We start from the raw sequence: 13,060 nt of genomic DNA on the forward strand, positions 1-13,060 counted from the left end.
CTCATAAGGACTTAATAGCTATGATTGACGACTTCAAGCCAAGAATAGTGTAAGTTTTACCATGACACAGCTGGCAGATGATTTTAAAAGACACTGTAAACAGGTTACACAGAAAAACCAAGGGACACCATTATTTTGGTTATTCTGAACTGGACGTGGAAAACTTTTATTTTTTGGAATGTTGTTGGGAAGAACATAGATATCTGATAAATGTTTAAGAATCTGAAAACTTTGATGTTGGCCCCATCTTTGTCACTTCACTTTGCAACAAGTCACAAATCATTTAACCTCTGTTGTTGTAGGGTCCCTCATTTAAGAAAAGAAAAAAAAATCATCCCATTTCTTGGGATTTCCTAATGGCTCAAATGAGACACACTCCTCCCCCCAAATGCCCCAACAAACAAAACAGAAAAATCAAAAGAAAAACATACATGTATTGCCACTTTAATAACAAAGGTCTCTATTCTTACCTTGAACTTAAAGTCTCAGAGGAAAAGTAAAGTCAGAGTCACTGAAATGCAAAGAGATAGTGGCCACTCTGGTTGTTTTCCATTTCCTTACACTGCCCACCAGAAATTTTTGGGTGCTCTGTCTCTTCCAGTTTCAACTGTGAACATGCAGACTTGTTGTAGTTTGCTATATATGTCATATGTACTGAGGGACATTTTTCCAAGTCTACCTCTCTAGCCAGATGTTAACGAATTGTTGCCTTTATGGCTTTGCTTTCTTTGTCCCATCGTGCTTCAAGACATATAATTTTTTAATTTTTATTTATTTTTGAGACAGAGAGAGAGACAGAGCATGAGTGGGGGAGAGGCAGAAAGAGGGAGACACAGAATCCGAAGCAGGCTCTGGGCTCTGAGCTGTCAGCACAGAGCCTGACGTGGGGCTCGAACTCACGAACCGTGAGATCATGACCTGAGCTGAAGTCAGATGCTTAACCGACTGAGCCACCCAGGTGCCCCGTGGCATATAATCTTCTTTTATAAAGAAGGAAGAGTAAAAGTCAAAGATCCTGATGTAGTCTTCTCATCTTCTTTTATTGTTCTCAAGGTCTCTGAGGCAGTTTTTTACGGAGGCAAAGGGGTTGGAACTTCCTACTCATTCTCTTCTTTTTCTATTCTGACCTTATAGTCTCTTCCTCTTCTAATTATCCCCAACTGAATTTTATACCTTATTACATCTTATAGAAAATTTGAAGATTTTGGAAAATGTCCTTAGATATAATTCCATGCATACTAGAAATTTCCTTAGTGAAACTCATGTTTTTGGAGAGTTTAATATGGTAACATATTGTAAAACTTTATAAAACTACCACTTAAAAAATTGGACTCTCACCTACAGAACTTTTGTAAAAGCTAGTATCTGAAATAATCTAATTGCTTGAAAGAATAACTTCCATTAAGAATTCCCCCTTTCCTAGAGTAGATACTCGGATATAGTCCTACACATGGTTGTAAGAAACTAATGTAAAGATTTTTCATGTAACAAGAGGTTTGCAGAGTGGTGAGGTGACAGACTGAAACATGTTATAGCTTGGTTTTGTTGGAGGGTCAGAGACAACATTGTGTTTTATATACTTCCGAGACAATTTGGGCCATAAGATAATATCTGTATTATAGAAAAGCAGTCAGCATATAAAAGAATTTTACTAGTCTACAAAGGTAGCTTTGATTTATAACAATTAATGTTCTTTGCCACAACAGCTTAGAAACTTAGACTACTAGAATAAGCATTTGAACTACCCAGTCCAATATCCTTATTTTACACAGGAGAATGCTGAGCCCAGAAGAGAGGTGAAATGGTTAATTAAGGTCATACTGTTAGTTAGAGGCTCCAACTACAACCCCAACATACTGATCCTGGTGAGGTACACTATGTTACACTTCATTTTTTTTTCTGTGTGCTCCATGTTTTGTTCACCTCAAAAGAGAAAGACTCTGCCTGAGATTGACTTGTCAGGTATAGGCAAGAACAAAGCAAGAATCCAGCCTACTTCTCAACACATAAGTCAATTTCAAGAAAATTGATATATGCTGACAAACAATACTATTAAGGAAGAGGTGTTTTCTGGACCAAAGAAATGACCTTCACACAGGTGGAAGTAGAAGCAGTGTTGAATGCCCTGTATGATGGAGAAGCAAATGAATTATATATAAAGATAGTTCAAATTGATTACGGCAGCAAGAGACTAGTCAAGGACATTCATAGGCAACTTTACTAAAACATTTCTCCATCCGTCCTCAAGAACATATTCCAAATCCTTGGCCTGGAAGAAAACAGCATCTGGACTGAGAACTCCTAAACCATCGTACTTTGTCAGAGAACAATTCCACTGCTACTAAAAGCCCCCAAAATTTAAAGACTTAAAAACTAGGTAAATATGCTAAATAGAGTTCATGTGACATTACTATGAAATACAGGCAGTGCAGATGATGAATGCAGGGCGAGATTACAGTTTGCAAATCTGAATAATGAATGATTCTTCACATTAACCTAAGCAAAGAAGAGAGAAAGCCAATGACCAACTGAGGAAGGCTTCCCAGGAGAATGTAGGAGGGAAATATGCTGGGTGTAATTGCCAAGTTTTACCTCAGAAGCTGAAGGGCACTGGGCAGTGACTGTGAATAAAGAGTGAGATGCTATTTTAGAATTTGCTCCTGGGAGAGAATACGAGCTGTAATGTGGAGGGCTGTATTCACAAATATAAAAAACATGGAATGTGTTAAGTTATACTGATGTGAAACCCTAAGAATAAACTCCAAAGATGACCTGGAATGATTACCCTGAATGCTTATATTTTCTTTCACTGTATACAGACATCCCTAAAGCAAATGAAAAGTAATCACCATAAAGCTTATGAAGAAATGTGGTATGTTCAAAAGTCACTCTGCTGCCTCACCGTACTCACATAAATGTTCTCACTGAAGTGAAATTTCTTACAAGTTGTTTTTTTTTTTTTTTTTTTGAGAAGAGGGAGGGACAGAGGGAGAGAGAGAATTTTAAGCAGGTTCCATACCCAGCACAGAACCTGACACGGGGCTTGATCTAACAACTGTGAGATCATGACCTGAGCCGAAATCAAGAGTCAGATGCTTAACCGATTGAAGGGTAAGCCAAGGTTCTCCAAAGCAAAGTTTTTCATCCCCCTCATCAGATGGCCATCCATGCTCTCTGAGGCCAATTTTATGTTTATATTATCACAAGTAAAATGGCTCCATAAATAATGGAGGGAGAAGAAACAGGTGAAGAGTAAAGACCACGTGTGATGATAGATGAGCAAATAAATTACCAAGGCAACTGAGAAAAGACACATGTGTAAGTCCTAAAAGAAGCCAAGAATGCAAGGGCTTTACTTTTCCCCAAAGAAGTGCACAGTTTCTATCTATCACCAAACCTTCTGTGGAGTTTTCACTGTTTGGGAAATGGCAGTAACTATACTCTGGTAAAACCACCTTTCTGATCATGGTGTCTCCATGAGCAAACAAGACAGGAGAACCTGCATTTAAAAACACATTTAAGAAGCTAGCAATCCAGAAACCATCATGTAGATATAAGGAAACAAGTTATATGAGATTAAGATGAATGTATTAGTTGATTTGGTGAAACACAAGGTCTTTTCCATAAAAGATAAACAGGCTATGGGATTATTTAAGGCACCCCATGGCCATGGGTGGGAGGCTAACATTATTTAGGTTAGGCTACTCACTCTATGAAAATTTATTCAAAAGTCTGACTGTAACCTTAGGAAATGGTTTTGCATAACTGGAATATGCTTATGAGACTCACCAATGACTATTTTATTTGGCCAAGAAATGTGGACACAAAGATGAATAATGACTGCCCTCTCTATAAGGTGCTCAGAATATTTATGCCCTTGTTTCTTCATAATCATTCATTAATAATCCCCTTACCCTTTGTCACATAATGAAATGAATCTCCTACTTCCTTCAATTAAACATATGCAAGTATTCAGAATATTTCTGAGAATTTTGACAGATGTTTATTATTATTTTTTTGTAGAAGCACAAGATTAATGTTGGAGCAGCTAACCAGAGGCTTCAGGCAGACTCGGTTTTATAGAGAATATACAAGTAAATTTTTCAGTGTTACATTTGCAAATGATCACGTATCCCTTGTAGGAGGGGGAATCCAGATGACAAAGTTTGTCTTAAGGCCAACAAGCCAGGTTAAACTGAGAGAAAGATACAGAGTCCATTCTCTTAAGACATGGGTTTAGAGAAGAGGCTGAAAAAAAGTAGAGAAACCAAAGAAAACTACTTTACTATGAGCTCTACAGAATAACGGTTTCAGTTTCATGAAGAAAGGTCTATGAATTGCATCTTTCCCTCTTTCCAGAATTCAAACCCAAATGAAGATGATGCAAGGGGGAGACAGAGACTTAAAAACAAACAATTAATAAAAAAAAAAAAAAAAAAAAAAACTTTATTATGGACTAGACCTGGAATGGAAGACCAGATATCTAGGTGTAGCCAAAGGGCCTTACTGAGGCTTTTTTCATTAATTAGGCAGACTGACCCAACCAACTTCTGGATCCATGGGACCACAGCATGATACCTTTTCAGGGTTAGTCCACTTGCTGCATCTCAGAGACCAGAAAGCAGCCTCAGAGATAATTTTTCAGGGACTGTGCCACACAATCCCACTTCCTTCTGCCAAACTCACTTATCAGATAATTTACTTCTCTTCTCCAAAGGAGAGAAAATGCATTGAGAGCAGGGAGGGTGGAGCTGGGTGTGCTATGCTTTCCTTCCCAAGAAAAAGTGGTAAGTTTGGAACACATGGTTTTCCCAACAATACAGAGAATATAAGGAATCAGCAGCTGAGTAGCTAGAAATGAGGGAGATGATGGAGATAATGCTCTTAGCAGACTTTATCCTCCCTGCATTTGGTATAAATAACCATGGTACATATTTTTTTTTATCCCCAGACATGGCCTGGAAGTATTCACCTAAGGCCCACAGCATCCTGGAGTACATGCTTGATATTAATAAAATGTAAAGGTGGGACACCTGGGTGGCTCAGTAGTTGAGCTTCTGATTCTTGGTTTCAGCTCAGGTCGTGGTCTTGAGGTTCGTGAGTTAAAGCCCTGCATTGGGCTCTGTGCTGGCAGTGTGGAACCTACTTGGGATTCTCTCTCTCTCCTCTCCTTCTGCCCCTCCCCCACTCATATGCACTCTCTCTTTCTCTTTCTCTCAAAAATAAATAAAAACTTTAAAAATAAATAAAATGTAAAGCTATGTTTCAAATATTTTTATTCCTGTATGTAGATAATTGTATGCAATTGGACAAACATTATAATCAATTTTATGGTATATAGATTACTAGGTTAATTAGAATATCAATTATCCTGAATGTATCCCCACCCCATGTCCACCATTTGAATCAATGAGAGGTATTTGACTAAATGAATATTTCTTTGTAAAGATCCACTGTGTTCAAGGCATGTCTTGATAACAGACATAAAGAAATGAATTAGACACATTCCTTGCCCTGAAAAGTTCTTATCACATAGAAGTTACAGTCATGTAGCTAATTAGGTGCAGCACAACAATAATGCATTGTTAGAGGCAGTGCAGAAGGAACTAAAAAGCATATGCAGATCTGCCTAGTCCTCAGTGAAGGCTGGGATTTGAACAAGGCTTCTGAAAAATAAGAGCTAAATCACCAGGTACTGAAATTACAGAGGGCATTCTAGTTAGCAAAGGAGCAGTTCTGACAATAATAGAACCTTTTGTGGAATTACAGATAATGCCATTATTGAAGAGTAGAATTCAACTGTAGGGTTGATAAGTTAAAGGTCAAGATGTAGGTTGAGGCAAGCTCTTAAAAGTTATTTTGTGCTGTATTTGTGTTGTTATTGTGTTTTTATTGCTTTGGTTTGTTTTTATTCTCTTCTTTTGAAACAGATATAGCCATTTTTGCTAAAAAATAAATGGGGATTAGATGTCATCTTAGAACCACTGACATTTGCTAAGCTTCAAAGGGTAAACAAATGGGAAAAGTCTTAGTACTTCTGGGAGAAAAGGGTGGTTTTACTCTGAAAGGGGTTTATCACTGGGGTTGGTGATTGTTCTTCTGTGATGTGGTAGACAATGTACTCAGTTTTTACAGCATCTGTTAGGTTGATAGAGTTAATGTACATGACAAATAAATACATTTGTAGATCTATAGTACTTTCTTGAGGGTCTATAATTGACCCCATTGTTGGAAAGTAATTGTTCCCCCCATTACTGTTACAAAGGAGCTTGACTCCTTCACTGGTGATACCTCAGGAGAGAAAGAACTTGGCTCCACTACTGAATTTTGGACCAAAATTATAAGGGCAGCCTTACCTACTGGGGGAGTGTCTCGCTTTTAAATATTCCAAAACTTTTACAAAAGAAACTAGTTTCCCTTCCTGTTCTACCAGAAAGACTCACCATTCCTCAACTATTTTGGTGCAGGAGCACTTGTTTACAATAACTGATTATCTCTGCCACGTCATCTCCCTGAGGCCAAGAAGATCAAATGAGTTTAAATCAAATGTCTCAAGCTAGGTTGGCTGGCAACTATCCATGAAGCAAATTACTGGAGAGTAAGTATCCTTCTCCATAATATTTGTTATTATAGATGATCACACTGTTTTAGTATAGGTAACTGCTATGCAAAATGGGATTCAGTCCATTTCTTTGCTTGGACACAAATTGTCAAGCTAGTGAAGGGTAGCAGAATATGCCATCCCCAAATATGCTCCTTCAGCATACTGATTATTTTCAGTTGTAGTCACTTTAAAAACAGCTAATACAGGAAGAGGCTTTCTCTGAACTCCTCCTATCTGCCTAAAGATAGATCTTCCAAAACAAACTCAACTGTCCTAAACTTCTTCCCAGAGGGATTTTGTTAACCAGGGAGGACTGACTCTTACCACAGGAGGGGAGTCTACACCGAGGCAAACTTTGTCATGAACTGTCATACCTCCCATCTATTCTTCTAAGAGCCTATTTATTTTTTCCTAAGAATCATTTACTCTCCCCAAAGAGTCCTAAAAACCCCCTACCCTTCCCCTGTTGAAACTGTATTTAAGCCTGAATTCTAAGCCACCTCAGGAAATTACTCAGTTTCCCCAGGAGGTATACATGTTAATAACCTGTTTTTTTCTTGCTCATCTGTCTTTTATTATAGAAGTTTCATCTAAGAACTCAGAAGAAACACGATTATTTTTCCTCCTCTACATTAGTTTGTATTAAGCCTCTGTCGTTCATTCACCACATAATGTGTAATGACATTGGACTGATCCCATGGTGCTTTCCTCCATCACTTGATGTGTGTATAAGAACCCTTAGGCTTCAAGCAGGAGGGAAAAGAATATCCTTAGAAGAAGGTAAAGTGGACTTCGGATGTCTTGCTATTACCTGTTTGGGGAGAGAAGTCAAGGATTTTGCATTTTGGGGACAGACTAGAACAAGTTTTGAACTCTTTCGATCTGTAGAACTTCACCCTGGTTTTATGAAAGTGCTAGAGAAAGAAAAAGTCTGTGGTTATAATCAAGGGAGACAGACATGATCAAATATGTAGCAGTCCACACTGGTAATGGTATGGGATGCTGGAGCTACCTGACTAGCAAGGAAGTTACAGCAAATATTCAAGCCCAGACTAAGAAATGCAAAGATAGCACTGGTGAAGAGAAAGGACAAAACCAAGGTTTCCTCACAGAGGAGAATACATACATCCACACACTACTAATCTATCTTTCATTTTTAGGGCATTATTTCTCAGGAAACATTCATTCTAATACAAGTACCACAGGTTGGCTCATGTTCAATGTATTATTTATGTGAAGGAAATGGATTAGGCCATGTCTAACCGTTAATGACGATTTGAGGCCTTGCTCTCTGGGGGATATCAGCTACTTTCCTGCTCTTGGCTTTATTACTTGTATGTAAAAATGAATCCTCCACCTGTGTGAAGTTGTCCTCCTCCTACTGTCCTCTTCCTGTGTGAACAGTGTGTTTTCACCTTAAAAGAAGTATCAGGTGCTGGTTTTGTGTAGAGTAAATTGCTGCAAAGCTAAAGAAGCTGCCCAGAAGCAATAATTGAAGGGGCTGACAAGAATGGTGTTAAGTGTGCAAATGGTGTTCTTATGAAATACTCAGGAGTAACTGGCAGTTAGAAAAAGTTAGGGTTGAAGGCAAAACCTAAAGTGTAGTCTTGAGTTTCACACTCTGATTACACATATATTTCCCTGAGCCTTTAGTAGCCAATATATTTTGTGGCAAAATATTTTTCTGAGGTATATACTTGTAAAACAAAGACATGGAATTATTTATTTAAAAGTATAACCCTTGGGACACCTGGGTGGCTCAGTCGGTTAAGCGTCTGACTTTGGCTCAGGTCATGATCTCATAATTCGTGAGTTCAGGTCCCACATCAGGCTCTGTGCTGACAGCCCAGAGCCTGGGGCCTGCTTCAGATTCTGTGTTACCTCCCTCACTGCCCCTCCCCTGCTCACACTCTGTGTGTGTGTCTCTCTCTCAAAAATAAATAAAACATTAAACATTTTTTAAACAAAATAAAAAAAATAAAAGTATAATCCTTTATTTTAAAGATGAGGTATTTTGCACCATTCACTGGAGTGAGCATAGAGTGAACAAATGGCTAAGGAAGTACAGTTTGAAGTTACCCTGTAACCACATCATAGCATTTTCACTGTTTCTGAAGCTATACATTTTAGGAAAGAACACCACTGTAATCCACTACTGTCATAGATACAAAGCAAACAGAAAAGAACAAAACAAACAGAAAATACGACCAACAAAAACTCTAAAATGTATCTCATTTTCAAAGGGATGAATAAAGGCCTAATAACCCCACAAAAACTTCCAAATAAAGTTTCAAGTAGATATTAGGCTGACATTTCCTTAGCAGAGACTTCAATTAGAAATCTTCTGTAGGCGAAGGGTGGGAAGGCATGAGTAGATGAAATTTAACTTACTTCTCCAGCACATGCTGTGAGCCCTACATTCTCACCTCCACAAACTAGCAAATCAAAGGTTTTGAGGATTCAAGCATTTTTCTTCCAGCAGTGGGTGGTCCAAGTGCCTCAACCCAGCTGTCTTTTCATATTAGAAAGAAACTGAGATCATTGTCACTCATACAACATCCCGTTTGTTCTGCTGCTCTTGCTGAATTTTCTGAATTTTATATGGGGTCTCTCTCCCACTAAGAGGATGAACCCGTGCTGCAACTTCTCTGTTTAAACTGTGGGATAATTCCTTCTTTCAGAAAAAGAAAGAGTAGGAACATTCATTTTTACAAAGAAGTCAGGCATTAAGGGACGGTCTGCAATACAGAAATAAACTGCAGATCCTTCAATTGTCACATTTCAGAGATTTGCACGGCAAGCCTTAAAATAGTTTCTCTTGTTTTTTAAAAAAAAAGATTTATCAAGAGTGATTACTAAATCATATGATTTCAAGGGACTTTCTCCAGAATGGCCAACCATTCAGCAATAAATTCCAATGACATATTCCATATGAGGGCAAGTGTTCCTTCTTCATGGGAAATATGCCTTCTGTGAAGTGTTGTTTGCAGTTCCTTAACTCTGTACCTGGGGGTTGGGGAAAGGCAGTGGAGGAAATGGAGGAGAGATAAATGGAAATCATCTCACTCAGAATTATGGGAAATTATTTTGAAAAGTATTTTTGAAATCAATAATAATGCAGAATTATTTAATTACTATATTGCACACCTGAAACTAATGTAACACTGTATGTTAACTGGAATTAAAATAAAAAGTTAAAATAAAGTAAAATAAAATAAAATAAAATAAAAGACACAAGTTGTCCTCCTAGGAATTCTAGGACTGTGCTGGGTGGGGCTAGAAAGAGGAACAAAAATAAATTTAAGAAGGCATTTTTCTACCATGAAACTGTTTCAGGAAAGGGATTTAGATACAATTAGAAAGCAGTATACAATAAGCTAGGGAAAAAAGGAAAAGACAGTCCGTGAAGGCTTCCAACTTTACCTTCCTCCCCCCTCCATCTTGGTATTTTAACTAATGCCTTTATAGGATCTCATTACACTACACATATTAATTAAAAGTCTCCCATTCAGACAAAAGGCTAGATTAAGCAAAAAGAAAAAAGGACTCTAAAAATAAAATAGCATATGATGGAGTATAAAGACCAACTAGAGTTGGGTCTTATGCAGGCCCAGGACAACTAGAAGCCTCTCTGTGTCTGCCTCTCCTTTGTTCTTACAAAGATCTAGACTATCCCATGCATCCTAAGTTTCCATACTCAGTGCCAGTGACACTGAGAAATGAAGGACCTGTTCTTGCTCAATCCCAATTCTCAATTTCTGGGAAATAGAATTAGATTGTCACAGCTTGGGTAATCAGCTATGGCTAGGGGATTCAGAATCACAACTTAAATGTAATCATGGTTGGTGAAGAACCAAACCATGGCTCAGAGTTCAGTTACTGGAGAAAAACAGATAGCTCTTGAACTGAAAAGGTACCCCCCAAAGAGAGTTTATTGTACTCATTTGTATAATGTACTAGAGTTTCAAAAATGCCATGTTTTATCAGGAGCCACATATACTTCATATTTCTCTCTTACATTTCCAGGAGAAATAAGCATGTCACTCTGCAACTCAATAGATACACGGTTTCTATTTTTCAGTTAGTGTGTGCATGTGTAAGACCAAATAATTTGACTTCCTTTTATAAAAGAAAAATGGAAGGGCAATGAGCCCAAAATCATCTTCTCATTCTTGACTCTACCACTGTATCTACAAAATTCTTCTGCCATATGCTCTCTTCAATGTTTAGGCAGATCTCTACCATGGGGAAGCCATATGTTGACTTTGCAAAATCATATCTTCTATTTAGCAGAAATGAGCCCACCATATTGTGGATGCAGGCATTAGGAACCTCAATACCTTTCATCTGAATGCAAAGAGGGCATTAAACATGTCTCTAAATGGTGCAGCTAGAGGTATGATTGCTTGATTCGAATAAATGAATGTGGATTTGTGACAGGTGATCTTTACCATGTTTAGAATCCCATAAAGATATTTTAGAATCCAAACCCAAAACAGAGGTTCTTCACCACACTTTGATCTCCACTTAAAGGTTCTTGCTGTTTTCCCCATGGTTTACAACTTGAAGATGTTTTGGAACTGACTTTCAAAAGGACAATTTCCCAGCATTCTTGGAAGAAAAAAGTAAAGGACAGCTTAACAAATTACATTTGAAAAACTTAAAGATGTCATTTGGAAATTATGATGGATTTTCAACTAAACCTATTGCCAGAGATAAAGCTTTAATTAAAATAAAACTAATAATTGCTATCCTTGTGTTAATAACCTATATGCTCCATGTATTCTCATACATTTAACTTTATTTTTTTTATGTTTATTTATTTTTGAAAGAGAGACAGAGTGAGAGGCGGAGGGGCAGAGAGAGGAGTCACAGAATCCGAAGCAGGCTCCAGGCTCCGAGCTGTCAGCACAGAACCCGACATGGGGCTTGAACTCACGGAGTATAAGATCATGACCTGAGCTGAAGTCGGACACCTAACCAACTGAGCCACCCAGGCACCCCCATACATTTAACTTTAGTAGTAGATGTTTCTTTTAAAAGAAATAAATTATTCTGTTTTGGTTGGGTGCCTAAAATGAGATCATTCTTTTCTACCCTAAAGGGTGTATATCATGAACTAGTGTGGAACAGTGAACATTCTATGTTTTTGGAGCAAAAGAAGGTAATTCACAGAGATTTTTTTAAAAGGTCTTTTTTAAGGTTTTTAGAGAACTTGTTAAAAAACACCCACAACCATATTTCAAGTCATATTCCCTCTCCTGTCTCTTCTCCCCACAAAATGCTCACAGACTGCCAATTTAAAGAAAAAACATAGTCAAGCCAGATAAAAAGCATCCAAATGAAGAGAAGGTTAATCGTGGAAGGAGATGGAGGTGGTCTGGACAATCTGTTGATTTCTTCGCAATAACCGTATTTAGCCATCTCTTCCCCAGCCCCCCTGAGGATGAAAGGTGGCGTTCATTAGCCCCCAGACTCTAGGTTATAACAGTGTTCATCCCCAGTCATGTATCTTGCACCTTCATCATCAACCTTCTGACCTAAGAGTCTTGGGAGGGGAGCCTGGGAAGGACGCCTTGGGAACTCAAGTTAAGAAAATAAACAGGAATGTGAATAAGAGTGTGAACACTTAGAAATGGTAAGCAGTAAGCTAGGTCTTTTGTCTTTTCATCTAACCCAAATAAAACCAGGTAAGGATATGACCGCCAAAGGCATTTTCAGCCTCATTTTTGGCTCCTGGCATGACAGCCCAGTGAGTAGTAATGACAGACATAAATGAGAATATGAATTTTAAACCTGTTTAACTGTTGCCTTTTAGTCCTCTCATCCCCTTTATGATAGTAGAAATTAAGCTCTCATACTGAGTTATGACCATCTCTTACTAAGGTTTTAATCTTGGTAGCTACTTACAGTTATTGTAATGCACAAACTGCCAGTGTCCTTATCTGTAAAATGGGAATGATAATACTACCTATTTCTTGGAATTATTCTAAGGACAGAATGAGACACTGGATAGATAATAGTCTAGGGTCTGGTCTATAGTAAGAGATAAAAGAACATTAAGTACCTTCATGCTTATAACTTTTGTTAGAAATGTTAATTATATACCCATAATGTACATTTATAAACACAATTATATTGTTATGAATCAGAAGATTTGGGTTTTATTTCTGGCTGTGTCACTAAGAAGCTAAGATCCTTAAGTCAGATACTTAGCACCTCTTATCTCAGCTTATAAAATTAGAAGTTTGGATTAGATGACTATTAAGGTCACTTTTGGCTCTATTATTCTACGTTTGATTTTCCCATAGCAACTGTTTTCTTCAATGAGACTGGCTGGCTAGAGATCTGCTCTCTACAATGTAGTTCTCTTTTTAGAAATGTACAGATCAGAATTAAGCTTTTCTTCCAGGAATCCATATGATGGTCAGCACTGAGTGTCACTTTCTTGGGATT

General features: G+C 37.9%; 1 long non-coding RNA gene across 2 annotated transcripts; it reads left to right on the forward strand.

Moving 5' to 3' along the window:
- The first annotated feature begins 5,629 nt into the window (after nucleotides 1-5,629).
- On the forward strand, nucleotides 5,630-12,343 carry LOC125936991 (uncharacterized). 2 transcript variants are annotated; one of them, XR_007462193.1, is made up of 4 exons: nucleotides 5,630-5,692; nucleotides 6,468-6,598; nucleotides 7,186-7,384; nucleotides 11,437-12,343. It is a non-coding gene; the product is annotated as an uncharacterized LOC125936991 (long non-coding RNA). The 2 variants fall into 2 exon arrangements; XR_007462194.1 differs by having other exon boundaries at nucleotides 5,648-5,692; nucleotides 6,434-6,598.
- Nucleotides 12,344-13,060: the final 717 nt, after the last annotated feature.

The sequence above is a fragment of the Panthera uncia genome, assembly GCF_023721935.1.
Source record: "Panthera uncia isolate 11264 chromosome A3 unlocalized genomic scaffold, Puncia_PCG_1.0 HiC_scaffold_11, whole genome shotgun sequence".
Taxonomy (NCBI): Eukaryota; Metazoa; Chordata; class Mammalia; order Carnivora; family Felidae; genus Panthera; species Panthera uncia.